At 46.9% G+C, this 27,443-nt stretch overlaps 2 long non-coding RNA genes across 3 annotated transcripts in view; both read left to right on the forward strand.

Moving 5' to 3' along the window:
- The first annotated feature begins 9,970 nt into the window (after positions 1-9,970).
- On the forward strand, positions 9,971-22,807 carry LOC122235974. Its single transcript, XR_006214152.1, has 4 exons — positions 9,971-10,197; positions 10,902-11,084; positions 13,566-14,082; positions 22,783-22,807. It is a non-coding gene; the product is annotated as an uncharacterized LOC122235974 (long non-coding RNA).
- A 111-nt stretch (positions 22,808-22,918) lies between these two features.
- The window catches only part of LOC102968937, a 38,042-nt gene continuing 33,517 nt past the window's right edge, over positions 22,919-27,443 (forward strand). For both annotated transcript variants that reach the window (XR_447031.3, XR_006214120.1), the window contains exons 1-2: positions 22,919-22,959; positions 25,722-25,912. This is a non-coding gene — a long non-coding RNA (uncharacterized LOC102968937). The remainder of the gene's footprint in view (positions 22,960-25,721; positions 25,913-27,443) is intronic.

The following is a 27,443-nucleotide window of genomic DNA, read 5'->3' on the forward strand; positions in this document are numbered from 1 at the left end:
TGAGCCCTGCGACAGGCCCCGCGCCGAGCGTGAGTCTGCTTGAGCTTCTCTCTCCCTCTCTCTCTGCCCCTCCCCCACGCACACTTGCAATCTCTCTCTCTCTCACAAAAAAAGAAAAAAAATATGATTCTTTTAGTAAACAAGTCAACATATGTGCCTACATCATTTTTCCAGTAGGATAGAAAAGCCTAACCTTTTGTTCTGTTTTTTTAAAATTTATTTGTTAGCAATATGCATTTATTATATTAATAATATATTTATTTACCAATAAATTAATAACACTTAATAAATATAATAATACTCATTAATAAATATTGCCAGCGCGGAGCCCAATGTGGGGCTCGAACTCACAAATGGCGAGATCATAACCAAGAGTCGGACGCTTTACTGACTGAGCCACACAGGCTCCCCAAGAAAAGCCTAAACCTTTGGGTGGAAGGACTCCAGTGGTGGGAAGGCACTATTTTTTAAGTGTCATTTGGATTTTGCTTTCTTTTGTGTGTGTGTGTTAATGTATGTTTTTAAGGTACTCATGTGTTTTAAAATACCCTCAAAAACCATCAAAATATTCACAACAATTTAGTCATAATGAAAACATGCCGGATAAAGCAGTGTTGTGCATATTTAATTGACATGAAATCTATACATTCTTTACGTCTCCTTTTCATCACCTGTGTCTTCTGTGTGCCCAGACTGCTAACTGAATGTACACACCCCTTTCTCTCATTTGGTTAAATTCATCTGGGGAATAAAGGGCAAAAAGACACTCCTATTTATTAACTTTGAAAAGTAGCTAAATAATTCACGGCCCCTGGAGTCTGCATGGTAGACAGCAAGCCCTTTGGGCAGCATTCCTCATTCTCAGTGTCATATATGCTGTTTGTTCGCTTCTCTGGCATTATCATCATTAAAGAACAGTCCATGGTAAAACACAATTAATGATTGTTAACAAGAAACAAGTTCTAATTAAGAGACAGTATGTTTTCAGAATGTACACACAGGGTCTAATGGCTAGACTTTTGTTAACATTTTTTAACGTTTATGTATTGTTGAGAGAGACAGAGACAGCAGGAGCAGGGCAGGGGCAGAGAGAGAGGGAGAGAGGGAATCCTAAGCAGGCTCCATATGGCCAGCCAGCGCAGAGCCCAATGCAAGACTTGAACTCACAAAGCCGTGAGATCATGACCCGGCTGGAAACCAAGAGTCAGACCTTAATCGACTGAGCCCCCCAGTCGCCCCTAATGGCTACACTTTTAAAAATTAAAAATTTTAATGTTTTAATTCCCAGGACCTCTTCGGTTAATTATTCTTATTTTGAAATTATTCTCTTTACTAATACTAAGCATGTAGACAGATGTGAAACATTAAAATAGCGTCAATAATTTTAGAAAGTTGTTTGAAGGAGCCAGGGATGCCAGTCATTAACGACGAGAGAGTGCAAGCAGCTCTCAGCTCCGATTTGGGGCGAGTGGAGTGGCAGTGTCCGAGTCCAGACTGGCAGTGCACGGACTTGCAGCCTCCTTATTTAGCACGAGTAGGGTTTGCATTGTCGCCCGAAGGAGCAGCCTTTCTGTATACGTTTCTGAAACCTAAGGCTATCCACTTTCCTGCTAGACCTTTGACCTCTTACCTCGGAATATCTTTCTCTCTCCCCAAATTATTGACAAATATTGTTTGGTGACAGATGGAAATAGCTAGAAATAGATGGGTTCGTAGAGTTTAGCCACAGAGTTTCAACAACACTGTTTTATTTTATTTATTTATTTATTTATTTATTTATTTATTTATTTATTTATTGTTTATTTTTGAGAGACACGGAGAGACAGAGCATGAGCAGGGGAGGGACAGAGAGAGAGACACACAGAATCGGAAGCAGGCTCCAGGCTCTGAGCTGGCAGCACACAGATTCCGATACGGGACTCGAACCCATGAACCATAAATAATAACCTGAGCCAAAGTTGGACGGTCAACCGACAGAGCCACCCAGGCGCCCCTTAACAACACCGTTCTTTTCCTTCGGTTTCCGAGGAGCCTCCCTTCTCGTTCTCTCTGTCCATGGCTTCTGTAGCGATAGGATAACACGAGGAGCCAACACCAAGCATTGTTTTGAGCGCTCTACACAAACTGTACTATTTTAATCTCATCGGCCTTGGGAGGCGTGTACATTACCTGCATTTTACAGGTGATAGACCAAAGCACTTGGCAATTTGGGGCCATGTAGCTGGTGTTGGGGAGAGCTGGGCGCACAGGCTTCAGAGCTGTGTGCTCCCCCCCCTACGCTCTTCAGAGATGCCTGGTATTAGTCAGAAAAGCATCCACTGTTGAGGTCTCTGGGGGTCAAGAGAAAAATGGAACAGTCCCATACATTCATTTTTTAACCTTGCCCTTTTTGTGTATATGAAACCTTGGCCTCTTCCCTTTGAAGCCGTCACTGTTTCATTAGCCTGATTAATAGATAAGTGAGCCTCTTGGGGCGGGCGGTAGAAGGTGGTCCTTCCTCCAGGAGCCACCACAGGGAGAGCTCATTTCTCCGAGAAGGCCTTGTCGACATGGCCTGTTGCCCAGAAGGGGAGCAAACTAAGCTAGGTGCAACCTGGAGATTTGCTTATCAAGTCAGTGGCCTTCACTGCCAAGTGGTGAGTGAGGGCCGGAAGGAAGGACTAGACCCGGAGGGCTTCCTGGGAGACACGCTGGGTCAGGAGGCCTCAGTCATCTTATTTTTGTAACCACTTGAGTCTTTTCTCGTGAAGCGTTTGTTTCCCGACTGTGAAAGCCCACACCACTCCAGGATCCCAGACTTGTTTTATACAAGAATTCCCAGTTGATGACTTCACACCGAGAGAGGCCGGACAGCACAGGCTTACTGTCTGGGCATAAGAGAGAAAGAGTTAGCTCAGGGAGGCTGTGGGAGCCTCCGTTAAGAGTCTTCTGTTCCAGGGAGGGCACCCGGGCTGCTAAGACACCTTCCGACGACGGCATATCCCTCAGAGCGTACAGATCAATGACTACTCTTCTGTAAATATTTTCTATTTAACTGCTTCTCTGAGAGTAGACGTTTCCTGTGCTGCTCAGTGTGCAGATGTGGCGTGGGCCCCTCTGTTTCAGATACCCCGCTCGATAAGGAGGGAATGGCCAAGTTGACTTCCTGCGGTCCCTGTAGCCTGAGGGTTCAGTGCTCATGGTTTCCATCGTCACTGCACGATATGATTTGATTATGTCGGGGCCGGGTGGAAGAGAGGAGTCATGGATAGCCCCAAAGCATAACACCTTGGCTGTGCAATAGCTTTAAAAAGCTATTTTTACAAATACAGTAAGCTATTGTATTAAAAAAAAATACAATCTTGTTATTATACAAGATTGTAAACGTACACAGAAGTGCAACAGTACAGGTGACCCTTGAACGACACAGCTTTCAACTGCGCAAGTCCGCTGAGATACGGATTTTCTTCGATACGCTGAGCCCAGTCCTGTGAACGTATTTTCTTTCTTACGATTTTCTTAACACTTTCTTTTCTCCGGCTTACTTTTTTGTGAGAATACAGTATATAATGCATATAAAAATGCGTTAATTGCCTATTGACATTATTGGCAAGGCTTCCAGTCAATGGTAGGCTATTAACAGCTAAGTTTTCAGGGAGTCAGAAGTTACGCGTGGATTTTTGGCTGCGGAGAGGAGTCAGTGCTTCTGCCCTCCACGTTCAAGGGCCACCTGTGCAGCAATCCCCAGGTGCTTACTGTCCAGCAATACTGGCCAGTAACTCATCTATTCTTGTTTTACTGTCCTCCCTCATCGGTTATTACTGAAGCATATCTAAGGTATTACTTTATTTATAACGTACATATTTATACTTCAGTAGGTAGCTCTAAACGATAAGAACTCTCCTTTTTCTTTAAATATTTATTGATTTTGAGAGAGCGAGTTCATACTTATGTGTACACGAGCGGGAGTGGGGGGCCCAAGGGAGAGGGAGGGAGGGAGGGAGGGAGGGAGAGAGAGAGAGAGAGAGAGAGAGAGAGAATCCCGAGCAGGCTCCACACTGTCAGCACAGAGCCCACTGCAGGGCTCAGTCCCACGAACCACGAGATCATGACCTGAGCCGAAATCAAGAGCTGGATGCTGAACCGACTGCACCCCCCCCCACCCCAGGCTCCCTAAGACCTCGCTGCAACACCATCACGTCACCCAAACACCTGAACAACGTCTTCATTATCATCAAATATGCAGTTGATGGCCGAATTCTCACAAACACTGTCTTAACAGTTGCCTTGTGTGAAACAAGATCCAGTCAGGTCTCCACATTAAATTTGCTTGATAGATTTCTCAAGTCTCTTGCTTTTTTAGGAAACATGTTTATGAAAGCGTCCTAAATAGAGAAGAGCACATAAATCCTTAAGTGTGCAGCTCACTGGATTCTTTCCTGGGAGGCCCCTACCCCTGCCACGAAAGCAAACATTGCCCGACCTGAGCAGCGTCTTACCGTCGTTTTAATTTGCATTTTTCTGATGACTAATCATGTTGAGCCCTTTTAAGATAGTTGTTCTTTTTTTTGGGGGGGGGGTTGTGCCATGGGATATTCTCTTTTATGAAGTGCCTTTTCAAGTCTTTTGCGTCTCCCTCCCTTTAACATTGTGTTTCCTCTTTCTCATTGATCTGTGGAATTCTTTATGGATTGTGAGTGTGAGTGTTTTGTTGGACCCACGTCCTGCAAATTCCTTCTCCCGCTGTGTGGTTTGCTTTCAGTCTCTTAATGGTGTCTCGACGAGCAGAAGTTCTTAATGAAATCCAATTCATCAATTGTTCCCCTTATGGTTTGTGCTTGTTGTGTCCTACTTCAGAAGTCATTCCCCGTCCTCAAGGGCACGGAGATACTCTTCTCAGATAGACTCTGCAAGCTTCAGAGGTATCCTTTACCTGCCCTGGATACGTCCACACTCCTAGACTTTTTGTTTTAAAGTTCATTTACTTATGTAACCTCTCCGCCCAACGTGGGGCTCGAACTCGTGACCCTGAGACCAACAGTCAGACGCTCTTACATCTGAGCCAGCCAGACGCCCCTAGAGTTTAGCTTTGTGACTGGTGTAAGGTAGGATCAAGGCTCATTTGTTTTTCCGTGTTTTCATCCGGAGGGTCCAAAGACCATGCCTTCCTCTCTGCCCCGCAGTGTGGTGCCGTCACCATGAATTAGAGACTGGCACACGTGTGCGTCTGTTTCTAAACCCTCTTGGTTCTCTTGGTCGGTTCACGTATCTTTGCGCTTTTGCTGGCCAAAGTTTGTGCTAGTACTGTACTGACTTAACTGCTGTAATCGTATGATAAGTCTTGCCATCTGACAGAGTAAATCTTTTAACTGTGTTTTTCTTCTTCAAGATTTCCTTGGTTCTCTTGGTCCTGTATTTCATAGAAAAAAAAAAATGGAGTCATCCTGTCAGTTTCCACCAAAAATCGCCAAGATTTTGACTGGAATCGAATACGATCCGTAGATCAATTTGGGAAAAGCGAATATGTTCACGGCATTGAACCTTTGTGCCCAGGAACACGGCATGCTGTCCCACTTACATAGGTCTTCTTTCGTTTTTCTTGGGAATGTCTCTGGATTCCCTGGGCAGGTTTTGCACCTCTTTTATCAGTAAGATTGATTCCTATGCGCCGGACGGGTGTTTTTGATGTTAATGTGAATGGGTATCATGTTTAAAATTTCATTTTCCTCTCCCTGTCCTAATGTTAAGATTGCGGACAGGTAGCTCATCGTCCAAGATAAGTTAAAAGTCCATATCAGAACTATTGTTTTAGTCTTGAATTTAGCGTGTTTTTACAGCTTATACTCATTTTCCACTTACACATAATTTAACAATGCAACTGGGCTTTCGTTCTTCCAAAGGACCGGACTCAACCCTCCCTTTGGAAGACTCCAGAAATCTATTTAGGTGAGGAGCGAGGGATTCTCCTGGGAAGAGCCCATCTTAAGGGAGCAGGAGCCAGGCTGGCCCCACTTGACCCTGTAACAAAGCCCCTCCCCGAGGGAGGGAGACCGTGTGTGTCTGTCACTCACTTGTCTCCTGGCCCAGATGACTCTGACTGCGGTGAGTCCTGGGAGGACGGCGTGAGAAGGGAGGGCTGTGGGGATAGACCGTCAAGAACATTCTAATGATAATTTCAGAAAACACTGGATGCCATCTCTCCTGCTCTGTCGGCCCCGTTGGTAGCATGTTGCAGAAGGAGGGCACTGCCCCTGAGCTGGCAGCAGGATGCCCGCAGCTTGGGCTCCCTGTCTTAGGACTTAGCGAGGCTTCCCCAGGGCTGGGAGGGGCGGCCGTGGGAACAACAGCGAACATTTGCTGGGCCCTCACCGTGCGCTTCGTTCATTTAATCACTGCATTATTTTACCACATTATTTTCGAGACGGAGGCACAGAGAGGCTAGGCAACTTTCCCGGGTCACACAGCTCCCACATGGCAAAGCCAGGATTCAACCAAGCAGCCAGGTACCAGAGCCCACGCTTTCCAAATTGTGCATTTGTTCTTGTGGTGGCAGCTCGTGGTGGGGGGGATGGGGGGGAGAGGGTGGGGCAGGGGGAGCAGGACAGAAGGAATAAAGTGGGGTCCTTGCAGAGCACTGGGCCAGCCAGCCGGCTGTACCCGCTCTTCAGCTCCTGTGAGGTATCCCTTGAGGCCTGTGAGAACTGTCTTGGGGAGGGGGCCGCTCTCGAGGGTTCTGGGGCCCGAGTTAGCCAGGAGGACAGGAGAAGGGCAGCAGGTGAGGCAGTCGTGGTTTGCTGCTTAGATTCACAGCCTGAGAGACAGGGCAAGGTTTGTTCTTTAATTTTCTCCCCTTAAAACTTCCTCGGAGTGAGTGGAACCATGGGTTCTGGTCTGTTCTTTCTCGGAGGTGACAGGCGCGTCTATATTTAGACCAATAGTCATGCTTCTGTGGCGGTGGCCCAGCGTGTGCCTCCAAGAACGGCCGCGCTGAAATCCTAACACGCGAATCTTCACGAGCAGATAAATCACCCATGTCGTGGGCTGGATGTGCACCCATCAGAGGGACCTGTCACCGATGGCGGCTCGAGGGCCGAAGATAACTGGCTGGGCAGGCGGCCCTGAGCTCACAGGAGCCGGCCACTCTGGCCTGGCCGCCTCTCGACCCCCACGCGCGAGGCCACACAGACCACAGCCCCGTCCTGTCCGTCACCTCCCGCACGTTGAGTGTCACTGAGTCCCACTGATTCCACCCTTTTAACAGCTTCCAGTCTGTGACCACTCTTCCTTCTCTGTTGCTGCTGGGGGCTGACATCTGGGCGTTTTCAGGCCCAGAGGGGACAGTGACCCACGTGCTCTGCTCTGTTCTCTTCTCGTGGCCTTCACTGCCACCCAAACTATCTTTGTAAGTCAAAACCCGTCATGTCACCTCCCTACTTAAAAATACCTCAGTGGCTCCCGCCTCTCAGAGGATTGAAATCCAGCGCACGGGGACTGGTGTGCGAGGCTCTCTTAAGACCTGGCACGTGCCCCCCCTTCCAGGCTGCACTGGCCTGTGCCCCCACCCCATCCAGGCCTCACACCCCTCACTGCTTCACGTGGGGCTCCTCTGGAACCTGCGGTCTGTTCCCAGATGGGCTGCTTTGCCGTGATGCTCCCCGACAAGGAGCCTTCCCCGTCACCCCTCTGTCTCCTTTGCCCATTTGGCCACCTCTGACCTTTCCTGAGACTGTCCTCACATTCCCATCGAGCAGACAGCTGCACACGCTTCCATGAGCTTCTCTTGCACCACACTGGCTTGGGTAAATGTCCGTCTTCCCTGGCGGACTCTGGAGTCCCCCTTGCCTTATTCCCAGCACACCATCGGCCCTTCGCAGGGATGGCCTCCTCTGCCCTCCTCCCTCATCCAACTGTCCGTCCGCTCATTCAGCTGGCGCTCGTCCAGCACTGGCCGTGTGCAAGGCCCTGTTGTAGTGGCTAGTCCGTGAACAAGACACAGAATGCCCACGTCCACGGAGCTTGCATGCTAGTGAGGGGAGACAGGCAAGAAAGAAACACACAGGAAATAAATGAGGGGGTGTGAAGCGCCAGGCAGGGAATCAGGGTAGGGTCACGGGACAGAATGCCGGGTGGGGGATGCTTGGAGTTGGAGGGCTGGGGAGGGCCCCTCTGAGGGGCTCCCCGGAGGCCGAGACCTCTGTGAGCCACCTTCGTGAAGATCAGGGTTGGGAGCATTCCAGGCCGAGGCAACAGATAACACAAAGCCTCGGGGTGACAACAAGGTGACTTAGAATGAGCCCTGGTTACCTGAAGCCAGGCCGGTCATAGGGTGCGGTGAAGAAAATGCCTCTGAGAGATAGAAGTGGAGAGAGAGAGAGAGAGAGAGAGAGAGAGAGAGAGAGAGAGCAGGGTTGGGGGTTGGGGGGTGGGAGAGCAGAGGTGGGGAGAGAGAGAGCAGGGGTGGGTGGAGAGAGTGGAGGGGAGAGAGAGAGAGAGATCGCAGGGGGGCGGGGAGCGGGTAAAGCTGGTTTTGGAGTCAAAGGTGGCTCATTCTTTGAGCAGGAGCAAGCTGGACACTGACCAGCAGTGGCCGAACGGCGTTCACACCCGACGCAGGAGCACTAGGTGCCGAGTCTCCCCCGCCCAACCCCACGTCCCCCGCGTCATGAGGGCCTGTGGGTAGGAGCTGCTCACTGAGAACTCGCTTGGCTTTCTACTCTTCTTGGAGCCTTTGTTTCGCCCGAGGCACACGGTTCATACAACCACAGGAATGTGAAATGCTGCTGTTGTTAACCGGTGCGGCAGGAGGCCCTGAGCTCACCCCTGTCACTGTCCTGCAGCCTCGTGTGTTCTAACCCCCTTCCCATGCACGCAGCGTTCGAGATCCCATGTGTGCCCGCTCATGCATGTGCGGGGCCGTGGCCGAGGGTTATGTAACGAGAGCCTCTCTGAGCACACTTGGCCCCTGCGGACGGCCCCGGTGTGGCAACCACAGGCCTCACCACAGGTAGGCTGAGCGTGAACTTGAAAAGCAGGAGTCGCGGCTCCAAACAGCCTGTCGGCCCGCTTTGTTTTCTGACTCAAAATGTTCCCTTGAGACACTGGGTTTAGGTTCAAAAAAGACCCACGCTCGTTCCGTCCCCCAGAGAGGTGCTCCCCACCGCAGTCGTGATCTGGAGATCGCAGTCCGTCCTCCCCTGCGGGTGGGTGGCTCTCTTACCCGAAAAGGTGTTCACATCCCTGTGTCTGATTAACCAAGCAGCCTGGCCACACCAAGGCCACGTCTACACAGTGTGATAGACCCTGCTACAGCACAGTGATCTATTTTGGTGGGTTTTCTCCTATTAATTATGTTCCCCGTTCTTGTGGGAAGTGACCATCTAGAAAATGTATTGAACTCTGCAGTGTGGTCACTTAGTATTGAAAGGAATCTGGGCCTCTAAACTTTTCAGGCAAGGTGACCGTGACTGACATGCGTGATGGCCAGGTGTCTTGCCCAGGTGTCCTGGTGAGGCCTGATAGTCATACGTTCCTGACTTTGAGGGCAGTTCTGTTCCCAGTGACTTCCTTTAGTCATCGAAGGTGGGGCTGGCAAAGTAGTGACCTGAGATTGTCCTTTTTTTTTTTTTTTTTAAGTTTATGTATTTATTTTGAGAGAGAGAGAGAGGGGAAGAGCCAGCACAAGTGGGGGAGGGGCAGAGAGAGAGAGAGAGCGAGAGAGAGGAAGAGAATCCCAAGCAGGCTCTGTGCTTTCAGCAGAGCCCAACATGGGGCTCGAACTCATGAACCATGAGGTCATGACCTGAGCCAAAACCAAGAGTTGGACGCTCAACCGACTGAGCCACCCAGGCACCCCCTGTTTTTTTTTTTTAAGCTAACAGTCCTTATTTATTTATTTATGTATTTAAACACACTTTTTAAATGTTTATTTATTTTCGAGAGAGAGAGAGAGAGACAGAGCTCGAGCAGGGGAGGGACGGAGAGAGACAGAACGTGAACACTACATTATTCGGAGAAATAAATTGCAAGTAAGCACCTCCCAAAACACACCACCCTCACGGCTTCCTGAACAAAAGGCGCCATGCTTTACGTATCCAGGACGCAAACGGCCCCTTGGACGGGCTCATTTCTACTTGTGAACTTTTCTCTGGTCTCTACTTCTAGCTTTCTTCAACCCCACCAACTAAGATTTCTTCTGTGAAGCCAGGAGGCTCCACACAGGTAATAAATAATTTGGCTATATTGTGCTGAGCATAATTGAAATGTCATGAGCCATCTAGAGAGCAGGGGAACCAGTTCTCGCTTGCTTCTATTGGCTTAGTCAGGTTACTCCTCTGGTGCCTGTCACGGAAACTTGGGCTGGGAGACCTGGTGAGGAATGTTTCCTCCTCCGGGGTTTCGACGGGCCCAGCTCTTTGTCATGGCCTCAGAAGCTGCGTGGCTACGGGTAAGGAAGGCTGCCCTTCTGGAGGGATAATTATGGTCCGTGACCTCTGAGCTTTTAGCTTGACCTTACCCTGCACCCAAACTCTGCGCCCAAACTCGGGTGTGCCTCAGGAAGTCATCTGTTTTTGTGCGTTCACATTGATGGTTTCCTTCCCCCTTTTATGGAAGGGGATCGGCCTCGGGTACCGGTGAGGAGACGAGATTCTGAATCAGGCCTTTTGCCTGGCCGGTTGCAGGGCTCGGAGGAGTGTCTGTGCAGGGAGGTTTAAGTGGAGGGAGGAGTCATGGTCATTAGGGTACCGTATGCCTGGAAAACCAAGCACGGCCGCCCACCTCCTCTCTGACTCACCCTCGCAAAACGTGATTAAACTGGAGGGGCGTGTGGCAAGCAGGTATTTGATTCAGCGAAGTGGGCAGGGCCTGAATTCCATCCTTTACCACCCTCAACACCCCATGGTTTGTTTGGTTTTTTTTTTCAGAGACCTAGAAGCTTGGGGATCTCGTGAGACACTGACCTGTGGCATCTGTCTGGGCCTTAGTGTAACCCTGTCACATGAGTGGCCTCATGAAGGAGACTAGACTATTCATGGGCTTGGGAGGCTCGTTGACTTACCAGGAATCCAGTGGGTCCAGGATGATCCAGGAGGGGAGGCTTCCTCGAGGTAGGCAAACCCAGAGCAAATTAGGGTGGTGCTCGGCGGCCCCTTCCCTTGAGTCTGTCTGTCCCTCCTCAGGGACATTGTTCCCTCTGAAATGATCACGGGAGTAGTCTGGTTAGCATTATGAGAGATTTTTTCAATTCCGTACCTCTGATATCATGTGTAATAGGAGAATGGAGAACAAAACACCTCCACGGCCAGACCAGTGTTGGCCACATCAAAGCAACGATTATTGTACCAGTCGTGGTACATTAACGTGGATCCCACTCTAAACGTTGCTCTGTCCTTTCTTGTTTTTAAATGAATCATTTGGCTTGAATATGACGCTTGAGACATCGAGCATAAAATGCATGGTCGCATTTGAATATGAATACTACCTATGTGTTAACAATAATTGCCGCTTTTATTACGTGTATGGCAACAGGTGTATTATTTTAAATTACACACGTGACATGTAAGGTGTAGGGTGACTTAGATAGTTACTGTTGCTTCACGTGGCCTGTGTGGGACGGACCAGTTTAGACGATGAGGCCATTCCAATCACAGAAAAAGGTCACCTTCATCTGCCTGTCAGAATGCGTGGAGATCACGAATCTGGAGTCCTATTTAGACGTCAGTGATGTGGTACAGGGAGTGTCGAGCTCTCCCCTTACCCCCACCCCCTCCCACAAGCTTGGCATCCTTATAGGTGGTAAAGTTTCACCCGTGAGAAGCCCCGGTGTGCAGTGGGTCTGGACCCGAGGCCAGAAGCGGGGTGTGGTCCAGGGACCTCTTCCTTTTGGACACTCTACAGATGTGCTGTTTGCCTGGAGCCACGGTCGTCGTGCCCCCCCACCCCCACCCCGACCTCCTTGTTGTAATGGGCTGGCTCTGGTCACCCCGGAATCGCCCTGGGCGCTGCCCGCGAGCTGAGCCCCCCAAGCCTGCTGGACAGGGCCAGGCCCGGCTGGACGCGACTCTGCGTGCAGAACTTTACCCGTGCAGGAGGGGTGGCCGAGCCCGCCTCCGCGTGCCCCGCGGTGCTCACCTCTCCACTGGCCTCTGGCTGGGGAAGGGAGACGGCCCAGGCCATCCTCACGCTTCCCCAGAGAACCCGGCCGCGCTCGCATGGCTTCTCCAAGGATCAGAGGCTACCCAGTGAAGGGGAATCTGTGGCCTGAGAATTTAAGGGGTTTGCAGCTCCCCTTACTCCCCCCACCCAACGCCGTAGTAGACAAAATTCTCACCAAAGGGCCGAACACTGCCAGGGGGGTCTTGCCACCCTTCCTGGCACTCCCCTGCCCCGGGCTCTGGGAGCATTGTTGGTGGCTCTGACACCTGGTGGCCATCCCAGGAACTGCTCCCGGGGAAGGGCCCACCCCCCTCCCCCACCCGCCTAACCCCAGCCCTTCCTAGTAATTTTAATGTAGGATGTACTTTATAAGTGAGTTATTGTTAATCAAATTGTTTATAAGTTACATTCTTGCAAATACATTCAACAGAAGGTATCTGGACAGAATATGTACGTACTGAGGCACCAACCAGCCCCGTATAGGGCCTGCCGGCAGGTGCGGGGGTGGGAAGGGGAAAGAGAGGCTTTTTTAATCTTATAGCTTTAGTTCCCTCTGAGATCTGTTGTGCACAGAAGGGGTGAATTACTTCACATTGTAGCTGAAGTACCAGCTAAGGCAGGATGCCCAGAAGTGCAGGATGTTCCCTCCGGGGCTCCTGCCCCCCTTGCTCTGCATTCAGGCACCTTTAGTCCCTTCATGCGTTTTGAGGGAGCACCGTGCGCCTGGCACTCACTCACCGGCCCGCTGCTGAGGGGAGGCTGGTCCTGCAGCTTGTGGCAGCTCCTTGGGGCACAGGAGGGAAGGCAGCAGCCCCTGCCAGGCTGCCCCCCTCCGAGGGGCTCCAGGTGGAGAGCCAAGCCCGCGCTCAGGTCCCTGCCGCCTCGCAGGTGTGAGGCCCCAGGAGCACCTTTCACCGGGTGAGCGAGACAGATTCTCCCAGGTTCCAACTCGGAGCAGGGCTCGGGTGGGGGTGGCCTGCCTCCGGCAGGAGAGCCGGGTCTGATGAAAGCGGCCACCTTCTCTGTGCTTCTCGCTGTCCGATACCCGTGTTTCCTGCCCCTGCTTGACCGTGCCCTTCACTCAGCTCACCACGAACCCGTCACCTGTCTCTCCGCCTTGCATTTTCATGCCTCTTCCCTCTTACCATCCCCGCCCCCCCGCCGGCCTCGGTAAACAGAAGATATTTCTGGGGCGCCTGGGTGGTTTAGTCGGCTGAACGTCCGACTTTGGCTCCGGTCGTGATCTCGCGGTTCGTGAGTTCAAGAACCCTGGGCAGCTAAGCAGCCTTGGGGAACGTGCAAGATGTTCAGAGTCCCCTTTGCCGAGTTCGGTCCTCGTGGGGAGAGGTCCCTGGACGGTGGGACCTGAACACAGCAGTGAACTCCTTTGCAGCCGTTGGTCTTTAAGAAAGGTTGTTGGTCTTTAAACCCAGGCGTTTCAGCTCCGGACATCAGCCCTTTTGTGCCCTCTAGGGTCAGGACAGCACACGTGTTACCCCGGGATCGGTTCCTGCATCCACCGTCTTTCCGGCTCCAGGCAGCCGGGCGCCTGACCTGCCGGCCATCGCCCTCTCCCTGCTCGGGGCAGCTCCGTCCTTACCTCCCGGAACAGTCAGAGCACCTCCCTTTGCCCTTTCCCCTTCCCGCGGCTGCTGACCACATTCCAGGTCTGTAGCAGCCACCATGTCAGCCGAGGACGGGAGCCACACGCCGAGGACCGCGGCAGAAGGCTGACCCTGGATGACCTCACGGACCTGCCAACACAGCCCGCGACTACGAACTTCTAGTCTCCAGGAAGCGAAGGTCAAGCTCGTGTGTCCGTGTTACCCGAAGCCAGACTTACAGATGGGGACCCTCAGTGGCACCCACCCGTTTTCCTGTTCTCACCCAGACCGCGGCACAGGGCCACTGCTCTCGTAAAAAACAGAAATCACACAACTCGGATCTCTGGTAGGACTCTGCGCACAGGAAAATGGATCTGTTGGTGCCGTCGTTCTTGGAATCACTGAATTTTGAGTGTTGTTGCCGTGGAGGTGGGGTGGGTGGGGTGGAGCTGGGCTTCCATAAATGCACAGAAGGATCTTCGTTTAAATGTTCAATTTATTTTTGAGAGGGCGTGCACGGGGGAAGGGCAGAGAGAGAGGGAGACACAGAATCCGAAGCAGGCTCCAGGCTCTGGGCTGTCTGCACAGAGCCCAGAGCCCGATGTGGGGCTTGAACTCACGAACAACAAGATCATGACCTGAGCTGAGGTCGGATGTTTCACCGACTGAGCCACCCAGGGGCCCCCATCACTGTATGTTTTAAACAAAAGATGTGTAATACAGACTTACCTCTGAGTCATTATATGTTTTGGAGAGTAGATGTTTTCATAGCCGGTACGACTCTTACCCCTTTCCTTCCGTGGGGAGATCATCTTGCCAGTGTTCCACGGAACAATATCCGCACAGAAGGGGCTCCTGCCGTCCTGGTCCCATGTCCAACTCGAGACCACAAGTAAAAGAGATGTCACGAATTCACGTATATGTCTGGTTTTGACCGTATACTTTTCCTCGCACGTATGTGCCTTCCAGAGCAACCATATAAATCATTTCTTCTTTCGGTTTTCATAGTTTTTAATTTTTAAAACATTTCTCAAGATTTTAGTGAACATACCATAAAATTCACCCACTTACGTGTACAGTTCAGTGGTTTTTAGTACATTCGCGGAGCTGTGCACCAGCACTGCTCTCTTAAATTTAGAACATTCAACCCAGAAGAAACTGTGTTTTGCCAGTTAATAGTCATTCCCTGTTTTCCTCCTCCCCTGGTGGCTCTTACCCACTAATAATCCACGTTTGGTGTCTCTTATTTACTTACTCTGGACATCCCATGTCAATGAAATCATATCGTACGTGGTCCTTTGGGACTGGCTTCTTTTACTCCGTGTGGTGTTTTCAAGGTTCATCGTGTTGTAGCGTGGATCCATACTTCACCCCCTTTGTCTTTTCGAATAGTCTTTATTTTGTAGAGCAGTTTTAGGTTCACAGCAAAATTGAGTGGTAAGTACAGAGAGTTCTGGTGCAGCCCTTACCCCACACAGGCACAGCACCCCACACCGGATGGTGCATTCGTTCCGATCTGTCCACCCGTGTTGACACGTTATCACCCATCGACAGCATCCCTAAGATTTGCTCCTGATGCTCTACGTTCTATGTTGTTTTTTTTCTTTTTCTTTTTTTTACTTGAGTGTAGTTGACACACAATGTTCATTCTCTGGGTCTTAACAGATTATATTGACATGTATCCACCGTTACGGTATCATTCAGAATAGTTCCGTGTCACAGACTTTGAGTCTGGAGTTCTCTCTTGTCCAGCAAGGGAGAAGATGCAGAATTGAATATGAGAGAGGCTAATGACCGGGAGGAGACAAGAGCTCCGAGTAAGGGTCCTTGCTCCGTATTTAGTAGGATCAGAAGGCTTACAAACAATGGTGATGGACATGCAGAAAGAGACAATAAAACTGTGCACATTAACTCGCGTGTGAGAGAAAGGGGGTTACGAAGATATGTGGTGTCAGGGGTTTGGCTCAATACAAAACAAAATCCCGACGCAGGGCAGATGGCTGTTTATGGCAGGCACGAGGCATGTCTGTTTATCTTAACTTGTCTAGGGGATAAGACGGACTGAGCATGCTACCTCAGGGTCAACAAGGCACCTTTATTTTGATAACTAGCTCAGATCTGGGCAATTTCACCCTGCTGTGCAGTCTGTAGCCCTGTTTACCTGTTTACCTATTGTGGACCTTGCATTCTATGGAAGCAGCTTTCTGATCTTGTACTATGCTGGGGGCACTTTTGCTCTGTTTACCTAATCCTAGGTGCTTTAGTCCTAAACCCTGTTAACCCATTGGTGCAAACTCAGGGAATTGCTAAACTTATTCCCCATAGTTCCACGGCCCTAAAAATCCCCTGTGCTCTGCTTATCTTTGTAAAGAGCTGCCCAACTGTTTTACAAGGTGGTCGGACCATCTTATGTTTCCACCAACGTGTGGGACTTCCAGTTTCTCTCTCTTGTCACCTTCCCAGCACTTCGGATGGTCAGTCTTTTCAGTTTTAGCCATTTCGATAGGTGCGAGGTGGGCTCTTGCTGTGGCTTTGGTGGGCATTCTCCTGATGAGTCCTTCTGTTTGCTTGTTTTCTGTGTGTTTTCTTTGAGGAAGTACCTGTTCAAATTCTTTGCCCATTTAAAAGATTGTGTTGTTGGGGCGCCTGGGTGGCCAGTCGGTTAAGCGTCTGACTCTTGGTTTTGGTTCAAGTCATGATCTCACTGTTTGTGAGTTTGAGCCCTGAGTCGGGCTCAGAGCTTGCTTGGGATTCTCTCTCTCCCTCTCTCTCTCTGCCCTTCCTCTCGCTCTCATTCTCTCTCTGTCTCTCAAACTAAATAAACTTTAAAAATGTGTTGTTTTCTTGTTATTAGTATTTCAGAGTTTTTTTATGTAGTGCGAATACAAATCCTTTATCAGATACACGTTTTAAAGGTTTTCTCTCAGTTTACAAGTCATCTTCATTCTCTTAGGAGCTAAATTTAAGATTTTGGCTAAGTGCACTTTATCAATTTTTTCTTTTGTGGGGTCACGTTTTTGGTGTTCTAAGTAATCTTTGCCTGCCTCCAAATCACACGATTTTTCGCCAACATTTTTTTCTAGAAGTTGTACCATTTTTGGTTGTGCATTTAGACCTATCACTCCATGTTGCATATGGCGCCAGGTATGAACTGGAGGTCATTGTGTTTGTGTGTGGGTACCAGTCATTCCAGCCCTGCCCTTTCTCCACTGACTACTTTGGCAGCTTTGTCAAAAAGTAGTTGTCCATATATATGTAGGTCTATTTCCGGGTTCCCTGTTGTGTCCCCTTCATCTGTTTGCTTATTTACGCCAAATCACACTTTTCAATTCTTGTAGCCTTTATACAAATCTTGAAGTCAGGTAGTTTGAGTTCTCCAACTTTATTTTGTGTCGTAGCGATTTTGGCTATTCTAAGCTCTTCACGTTTTCATTTAAATGTTAAAATCACCTTGCTAATTTCTGCAAGATCCACCTGGGATCTTCGCTGGCATTGCACTGAAGCTATAGAACAATTTGGGGAGAGTCAACGTCTTAGCAATATTGAGTTCTCAGATTCGAGGAAAATGTATATTTCTTCACCCTTTAAAAAGCTCTTCTTTAATTTTCTTTAGCAATGTTTTGTAGTTTTCAGCGTAGCTGTTTGTATACCTTTTGCCATATTTATCCTAATTTTTTTTTGTTTTGATGCTGTTATAAATAGTATTATTTTGAAAAATTTCAGTTTCTGATTTTGTGTTGTGAGTATACAGAAATACAATTGACCTGTTATATTGATCTTATGTTCTTATTAAACTTACTAAACTCACTAGTTCTGGTAGCTTTTTTGTAGATTCCATCACATTTTCTACTTGGATGATGATATTGTTTGGGGCTAAGGGCAACTTTATGTTTTCCTTTCCAACCTCGATGCCTTTTATTTCTTTTTCTTGCTTGATTGCACTGGCTAGAGCCTCTAGTACACTGTTGAACAGAAGTAATGGAATGGATGTCCTCATGTTGTTCCTGATCTTGGGGGGAAGTATTCAGTTCTTCACCACTAACTATGATGTTAGCTATAGACTTTTCAAAAAAATTTGTTTCAATGTTTATTAATTTTTGAGAGACAGAGACAGAGTGTGAGTAGGAAAGGGGCAGAGGGAGGGAGACACAGAATCTGAAGCAGGCTCTAGGCTCTGAGCTGTCAGCGTGGGGCTTGAACTCACGAACCATGAGATCATGACCTGAGCCAAAGTAGGATGCTTAACTCACTGAGCCACCCAGGTGCCCCAGCTACAGGCTTTTCATAATGCTCTTTATCAGGTTGAAGAAGTTTCCTTCTATTCCTAGTTTGTTGAGTCTTTTTGTCATGAAAAAGTGTTGCATTTTATCAAATGCTTTTTCTGCATTAGAGATGATCACATGGTGTTTCTTATGAATTTGTTAATAGAATGACTGACATTGTTTTTCAAATGTTAAACTGAGGCTGCATTCTTGGGATAAACCATGCTTAGTCATAATGTATTACTCTTTTAAAATTTTTATTTTTTATTTTTTATTTTTTATTTTTTAGAGACAGAGTGAGTACAAGTAGGGGAGGGGCAGAGGGAGAGGAAGAGAGAGAGAATCCCAAGCAGGCTCCATGCCCAGCACAGAGCCCAATGTGGGGCTTGATCTCATGACTGTGAGATCATGACCTGAGCCAATATCAAGAGTTGGGCACTTAACTGACTGTATTACCCCTGTATTACCCTTTTAATAATTGTTGGATTCCATTTACTGAAATTTATTTAAGAATTTTGTATCCATGTTCATGAGCATATTGGTCTGTGGTTTTTTCTCTTATAATGTTTTTTGGCCTTGGTATCAGAGCAGTGCTAGCTCATAGAGTGAAGTGGGAATTATTTACTCTTCTTCAATTTTCTGGAAGACTCTGTGTAGAGTTGGTGTTACTTTTTCCTTAAATACTTGGTAGAATTCACTATCTGGGCTAGGAGCTTTCTTTGTGGAAGGATTTAAACCTTAATTAATTTAATTTAATGCCTTTAACAGAAATAGTTCTATTCAAGGGGCACCTGGGTGGCTCAGTCGGTTAGGCGTCCAACTTCGGCTCAGGTCATGATCTCGCAATTTATGACTTTGAGCCCTGCCTTGGGCTTTGTGCTGACAGCTCTGAGCCTGGAACCTGCTTCAGATTTTGTGTCTCCTTCTCTCTCTGCCCCTCCCCCATTTGTGCTCTCTCTCTATCAAAAATAAATAAAATATTTAAAAAAAATTTAAAAAAGTCTATTCAAGTTATTTCTTCTTGAGTGAGCTTTCATAGTTTGCATCTTTCAAACAATGTTTTATCTAAGTTGTCAAATTTATAAGCATAAAGTTGTTTATAATATTCTCTTGTTATCCTGTTAGTATCTGTAAAGTCTGTAGTGATGTCACTTATTTCTGTCATTCCTGATATTGGTAATTTGTCTCTTCTCTCTTTTTTCCTGATCAGTCTGTCTAGAAGTGTATTAATTTTATTGATCTTTTCAAAGAACCACCTTTAGATTTCATTTATTCTGTATGTTGTTTTTCTGTTTTCTATTTCATCGATTTTCTCTTTGATCTTTGTTATTTCCTACGTTCTGCTTACTTTGGTTTCATTTATTCTTCTTTTTCTAGTTTCATATCATAGGTCCTGAGGTCATTGATTTGAGACCTTTCTTTTATTCTAATAGGCAATTAGTGCTGTAAATTTCCCTATAAGAATTGCTTTAGTAGAATCCCACAAACTCTGATAGGTTGTATTTTCATTTTCATGTCATGAAAAGTACTTTCTAATTTTCCTTTTGATTTACTCTTTGACCCATGGGTTATTTAGAGATGTGTTATTTGGAGATTTTTCCGGATATCTTTCTGTTATTCCTAATTTAATTCCATGTGATTACAGAACATACTTTGTATGAGTTAAGCCCTTTTACATTTATTGAGATAAGTTTTATGGCCCAGAATATGATCCATCTTGATAAATGTTCCATGTGTACTTGAAGAGTGTGCATTTTGCTTTTGTTGGACACAGTTATTATTTATCTGATTACATTTTTAAAAGTTTATTTTATTTAGTTTGAGAGAGACTGTGTGAGCGACCAGGAGATGGGCAGAGAGAGAGGGAGGGAAAGAGTCTCAGTAGGCTCCCACTCTCAGCACAGACTGATGCGGGGCTTGATCTCACAAACAGTGAGATCATGACCTGAGCCAAAATCAAGAGTTGGACGCTTAACCAACCTACCGAACCACTCAGGTGCCCCTCATATGATTACATTTAAATTTATCATCGGAGCACCTGGGTGGCTCAATTGGTTGAGCGTCCGACTTCGGCTCAAGTCATGATCTTGTGGTTTGTGGGTTTGAGCCCCGCATCGGGCTCTGTGCTGACAGCTCAGAGCCTGGAGCCAGCTTCACATTCCATGTCTCCCTCTCTCTCTGCCCCTCCTCTGCTTGTGTGCATTCTCTTTCTCTCTTGAAAATAAATAAAAAACATTAAAAAATTTGGTTATGTGAAATATTAACAAAAATAAATTTATCATTTATATTTGTTTTCTATTAGTTTCATCTGTTCTTTATTCCCTTTTTCCTCTCTTGCTGCCTTCTTTTGGATTTGAATATTTTTTATGTTTCCATCTTATCTTTTTTATTTGTTTGTTTATTTATTTTTGAGAGAGAGAGAGCATGAGCAGGGGAGGGGCAGAGAGAGGGAGACAAAGAATCCAAAGCAGGCTCCAGGCTCTGAACTGTCAGCACAGAAACCCAATGTGGGGCTTGAACCCACAAGCCATGAGATCGTGACCTGAGCTGAAGCTGGATGCTTAACCGACTGAGTCACCCAGGCGCCCCTCCATTTTATCTTCTTTGTTGGCTTGTTAGTTGTATCTCTTCACCTTGATGTTTTAGTGGTTACGTTGGGGTTTTAGGGTCGCGGTATTGTCTTTAACTCGTCAGTCTGCCATCAGGTTACATTCTGCCACTGGAGGTGTAGTGTGAGAGCCCGTGGAGTCCACCTTTGTTTCTCTCCTCCTGGTTTCTATGCCATTGCTGTCATATCTTTTACTTACATATTTGCTATAGGATGTAAGAAACCCTAGGCTATCTTGTTGTTTTTATGTAAATAGTAAGTTTCTTATTCTCTTTAACTTTTTCTTTTGAAACGATTATAGATCCACAGGAAGTGGCAGAGAAATGTATAGGAAGGTCCGGTGTCCCCTTCAGCCGCCTCCTTCAATGTTGATCTCTTGTGTAACCATAGGACTGCATTAAAACTAGGAAATTGGCATTGATCCAACCCAGAGTTTATGCAGATTTCCTCAGCTCTACATGCACTCATTTGCGTGTGCGTGGATGTGTGTATGTATGTATCTGTGCAGTTTTACTTTACGCGTGGCTTCCTGTAATTGCCACCACAAGTGAGATACAGTGTCTCTCATCACCACAAGGCTCCCCTGTACCTTCATAGCCACTCTGCCCCCCTTCCTCCAATCCGTGACCTCCGGCAACCACTAATCTGTTGTCCATTTCGTATTCCAGTTATCTCAGGAATGTTATGTAAATGGAATCGTTTACATGGTATCGTGCAATATATAGCCTTTTGCTTTCCCTGGAAGCCAGCCCAAGGTCTCATTGTACCAAGAATTTGTGCCTTTGATCTCTCAGTAGTATTCCTTGGTGTGGATGTCCCGCAATGTATTTAATTATTTATACATTGAAGGACATTTGTGTTGAGTCTAGTTTTTGGCTATTACAAGTAAAGTTGCTATGGACATTCACGTATAGGTTTTTGAGTGTATGCGGGTTTTGATTTGCCTGGGATAAATACCCAACAGTGCTAAGGCTGGGTTGCATGGTAAGTGCGTTTTTAGTTTGAGAAGAAAATGCCAAATTATTTTCCAGAGTGGCTGTAGCCTTTTATATTCCTACCAGCAATCTCTGGGTGATCCAGTTTTTCCACATTCTTGCCAGCACTGAGATTTTTTGTTTTGTGGCTTTAACGTGCATCTCCCTGGTTGCTGATTTTTGACATTGGGTCATTTGGTTATTTTCCATCTGTATATTCACTTCATTGACATGTCCTTAACCAACTTTCTAACCGTATTGTGTGCCTTTCTGCTATTGAGTTTTGAGAGTTCTTTATATATTCTAGACACCAAGTCCTTTGGTAGATGGGTGGTTTGCAAAGATTTTGTTCCAGTCTGTAATCTGTCTTTTTGTTTTCTCAACAGGTTCTCTCACAGAGCAAACATTTCTAATTTTTAAGAGGTCTGATTTGTCAAGTTTTCCTTTTTACGGATCATATTATTAACGTCAAATCTGAGCACTCTTCCTAGTTGAACATCTTCAAGATTTTCTCCTGTGTTGTTTTTTCCTCATAATTTCATAGTTTTACATTTTACATTTGAATCGATGCATTTTGAGTTAATTTTTGTAAACGGTGGAAGGCTGCGGTTGGGGTTCATTTTTTTTTTTTTTTTTTTTTTTGCCAATTGACTTTTTATCAGCAGTTTTCAGCATAGATATGATATGCCTTGAAATGGCTTTCTTCATGTTGCAAGTGCCGGGGTTTATGGGGCTTCTCATATCTGTGGCTTTACAGTTTCCATGCAATTTGGTAAAATTTCAACCACTGTTTCTTCAAATATTGTTTTATGTCCCTATGCCTCGTACCCTTGGGGGATTCCCATTACATGTATATGAGGCTGCTTGACATTGGCCCACAGCTCACCGAGGATTTTATTTCTTTAAATTCTTTTTTTTTTCTCTTTCTGTTTACTTTTGAGTAGCTTCTATTGCTATGTCTCAAATTCACTAACCTTTTCTTTTGCAATATCTACTTTGCCACTGATTCTTACTGACCTAATTTTTGTTTCAGATAATGTAGTTTTTGTCTCTAGAAGTTTGTTTTTTTTTAAGGAGTTGTTTAGGTGTTGGCTGGTATTTTATTTTATTTTACTTTATTTTTTCAGCTTTATTAAAGTATGATTGACCAAAAAAATGGTAAGATATTTATTTGTAAAAAATTTTTCTTTGTTTAATTTTAGAGAGAGCGGGAGCAAGGTAGAGGGGAAGAGGGAGAAACAAAGAGAATTCCAAGCAGTCTCCACACTGTCAGCGCAGAGCCCCATTCGGAACTCGAACCCACAACCTTGGGATCATGAGCTGAGCCGAAACCAAGAGTCAGCACTCAACTAACTGAGCCATCCAGGCGCCCTAAAATGGTAAGATGTTTAAAGGATACGCTGTGATGATTTGATATATGTGTACATTGTGAAAGAGTTTCTCCCATCCAGTTAATTAACGCACCCATCACCTCCAATATTTATCTTGTGTGTGTTTGTGCGTATGTGTGTGAGAACATTTGAGTTCTCTCTCTCTTAGCAAATTTCAGTTATGTGACACAGTATTATCAGCTGTAGTCCCCATGTTGTGCATTAGATCCCAAGTCCTTATTCATCTTCTAGCTGAAAGTTTGTGCCCTTTTAACAACCTCTCTATTGTCCCCTCCCCCGCTGTGGCATCCACTTGTCTCTTTTCTGTTTCTTTTTTCTTTTTTTAAATTTTTTAAATGTTTATTTTTGAGAGAGAGACAGAGAGAGAGAGAGACAGAGAGACAGAGTGTAAGCAGGGGAGGGGCAGAGAGAGAGGAAGACAGAATCCGAAGCAGGCTCCAGGCTCCGAGCTGTCGGCACAGAGCCCGGCGCAGGGCTCGAACTCAGGAGCTGGGAGATCGTGACCTGAGCCGAAGTCGACCGCTTCACCGCCTGGGCCCCCCCAGGTGCCCGTCCGTTCTCTGTTTCTGTGAGCTTGACTTGTATTGCTTGGTTGCACACGGAAGTGACACCGTGTAGTTTTTCCCCTTGGCTTAGTTCAGTTCGTGTGATGCCATCAGGGTCCATCCACGATGTCACGAGTGTCAGGGTTTTCTTTCTCGTGGCGGAATGATATCCCAGTGTACGTATGCGTATGTGCGTGTGCACGTTGTTGTCCATTCCTTCGCTGATGGACACTTAGGTTGTTTCCATATCTCGACCCTTGTGAAGAATGCTGTAAGAGGGGCCCCTGGGTGGCTCAGTCGGTTGAGCGTTCGACTTCAGCTCAGGTCACGATCTCATGGTCCGTGAGTTCGAGCCCCGCGTCGGGCTCTGTGCTGACAGCTCAGAGCCTGGAGCCTGTTTCGGATTCTGTGTCTCCCTCTCTCTCTGCCCCTCCCCTGCTCACACTGTCTCTCTCTGTCTCAAAAATAAATAAACGTTAAAAAAAAAAAAAAAAGAATGCTGTAAGATCACAGAGCTGCAGACGCCTCTTTGATGGCCTGCCTTCCTTCCCCTGGATGTATACCCAGAAGTGAAATTACTGGCCCATAAGGGAGCTCTATTTTTAATGTTTTGAGGAACCTCTGTACTGTTTCCCACAGTGGTGGCACCACATTAGGTCCCGCCAACAGCACAGGAGCTTCTTCGTTTGATGTGGTCCCACTTGTTTATTTTTGCCTTTGTTGCTTTTGCTTTTTGGTGTCAAATCCAAAAACTCATCGCGAGAGAGGTGTCAGGGAGCTCACCACCTACGTTTTCTTCTAGGATTTTTATGCTTTCAGGTCTGAAATTTAAGTCTTCAGTCGATTTTGAGTTGATTTTTGTATATAGTGTGAGACTGGGGTTTGATTTTATTCCTGTGCACGTGACTGTTCAGTTTTCCCAGTGCTATTATTTACTGAAGAGACTGTATTTTCTCCGTTGTACGTCCTTGCGTCCTTTGTCATAAATCAGTAGACCAAAAATGCATGGGTTTAGTTTTGTGCTCTTTGTTCTGTTCCATTGCTATATTGTCTAGAAGTTTGATAAGAGTCTTTAAGAAATAGCTTTCAGGTGTCCGCTGAAATTTTGAACAAGTATAATACAACTGTGATGGCTGTTTTTATGTCCTTGTCTGTTAATGCTCACACCTGGGGCTATCAGTTGTGGGTCGGTTTATCCTCATTGATCATTCTCCTTGTTAAGGGTAAGGTTTTACTATTCCTTTGTGTGGCTGGTAGTCTTTCATTGGGTGTTTAACCTTATTGAATGCTGGATATTTTTGTGCTCCTATTAATATGAAAAACAATTTTTGGGGGGGCGCCTGGGTGGCTCAGTCGGTTAAACATTCGACTTTGGCTCAGGTCACGATCTTGCCTTTTGTGGGTTCGAGCCCCGCGTCGGGGTCTGTGCTGACAGCTCGGAGCCTGGAGCCTGCTTCGGATTCTGTGTCTCCCTCTCTCTCTGCCCCTCTCCTGCTTGCACTCTGTCTCTCTCAAAAATAAATAAACATTGGAAAAAGAGAAAAACAATTTTTAAAAATGTTTATTTATTTATTTTGAGAGAAAGAGAAAGAGAGCACCTGGGGGAAGGACAGAGAGAGAGAGAAGGAGAGAGAGAGTCCTAAGCAGACTCTGTGCTATCAGTACAGAGCCCCATACACAGCTCGATCCCATGAACCACGAGATCATGACCAAAATCAAGACTCAGATGTTTAACTCACTGAGCCACCCAGGCATCCCATGAAAAACAATTCTTTAAGGATCTTCTTTTTAAAAAATATTTATTTATTTATTTTGAGAGAGAAAGAGCTGCGCACGAGAGTGGGGGAATAGAGAGAGAGGGAGAGAGAGAATCCCAAGTAGGCTCTGTGGTGTCAGCACAGAGACCAGTGTGGGGCTCAATCTCACAAACCGTGAAATCATGACCTGAGCCAAAATCAAGAGTCAGACGCTTAACTGACTGACCCACCCAGGCGCCCCTAAAGATTTTAGTTTTAAGTAATCTCTACTTGGGGCCCGAACTCACCACCCCAAGATCAAGGATTGCAGCTCCACTGGCTGAGCCAGCCACGGACCCCGCAAGACAGTTTTTTGAAGAGAATTACTAGGACTTTTAGTTTTGTTTAGTTTCATCAAAAAAAAAAAAAAAAAACACACAAATATGTCATAAAGCTTTTTTTCCTTTAGGGAGAAAAAAAAAGGAACAATTTTCATAAAATCAAGTAAGCCATGGTAACTTGAAAAACGTCGGGAATCACCGGTTTACAAGTTATGCGTGAACAGAAGAATAACCGTCACAGCCCCAGCTGGCCGCTTCGTGCCAATGGCAGCAAACAAGGTCAACTCGAGAAAAGTCAATTAAGTGTTTGGAAGTCCTGGTGAGTGCTTAAGCAGACCGATTCACGGGGACATCAGTGTAGATCTGTCTTTGGTATGCGTATGTCAATATCCTAGGCATGTTTTTGAGTTCTGCTCTGGGATGCTGTTACGTTCATTGTCAGCAGTCGTCTGGTGTCGCCTGCCCTTGTTCACGAGGTTCCTGTGCAGGTGCTCGGGCTCCGCCATATCGGGCCCCTCTGGCGTCTCTTCCAAGATGCTGGCTTTTCTTGGTCATTTGGAGTCCCTCACGTCTCGTGAGAACACACTCGGGTTTTCACAGGAGGACCTTTCTCTCTCCTCCCTGCGTTTTCTCCTCTTGAAGTCCTAGAACTGTTGTCCAGCCGGGGGAAAGAGGCCCCTTCACGAGTCACTTACTGTATCAGGATTTCTTCTTTGTTTTCAGGCCTTGCTTGTTTTCCATCCCAGGCGGACTGCCGTTTTTCTTTTGCTTTCTCTTTCCCCCTTTCTCGCTTTTAAAACTTGGGTTATGGGAAATCTTAGGCCTGCCCAAATACAGAGACGGTACAGTGGGCTCCCGTGTGCTCGTCAACGACCATTTTTCCAGTGCTGTGGATTTGCAAACATTAGAGACTCGTCTTCGAGTACAGACGTCATGTGGGGGGACGCACAGCCCTGGTCTCGTGTGGTGTGGGTGTAAGACTCCTGGTTTGTTTTCCAGGTCCAGATGGATACAACGCGAAAACTAAGAGTCTTCAGTGGTTTTCAGGGGATGGACCAGGCATCTAAATGCTCTCTGACTTTTTGTTTTGTGCGTGGTCCTCGCAGCTTGTAGCTTTTTCTGTGCTTTGTTTAGTCTCTGGTTGATTTAGGCCGTATCTCATCTTTGATCTGGATTTACACTCCATGCATGTAGATCCTAAGCTTCCTTCGTCTTCCTCCTCTTCCCCCCTCCTCCTCCTCTTCCTCCTTCTTTTGCTTCCTTCTCCTTCTCCTCCCCCTTCTCCTCCTATATATATACATATATATACATACATATATGTATAAATCGCAAGAGGTGTCTGGTAGAATCCTGTCACTACTACGTACTAGTTAGCGTGACTTTTCCAAATCTGAACCTCTCTGAGATTCAGCCTCATCATCTATAAATTGAATAGTGCCCACCTTTAGGAGGGTTGGTAGGATCAGAAATAACACAAGTAGGGGCGCCCGGGGGGCTCAGCCGGTCGAGCGTCCGACTTCGGCTCAGGTCACGATCTCGCGGTTCGTGGGTTCGAGCCCCACGTCGGGCTCCGTGCTGACAGCTCGGAGCCTGGAGCCTGGAGCCTGCTTCGGATTCTGCGTCTCTCCATCTCTCGGCCCCTCCCCTGCTCGTGCTCTGTGTCTCTCTGTCTCTCAATAATAAATAAGTGTTTAAAAAAATTAAAAAAAAAAAAAAAAAGAAAGAATGCAAGTAGAGTGCATCACAGTGCCGGGAGCACAGGAGTAACTCAGGATGACAACCGCCACGATATGACTCATGTGGCATGGCTGAGAAACGGGTGACAGAGAATATCACCCCCGACTGGCGGC

Source organism: Panthera tigris, chromosome F3 (assembly GCF_018350195.1).
Source record: "Panthera tigris isolate Pti1 chromosome F3, P.tigris_Pti1_mat1.1, whole genome shotgun sequence".
Taxonomy (NCBI): Eukaryota; Metazoa; Chordata; class Mammalia; order Carnivora; family Felidae; genus Panthera; species Panthera tigris.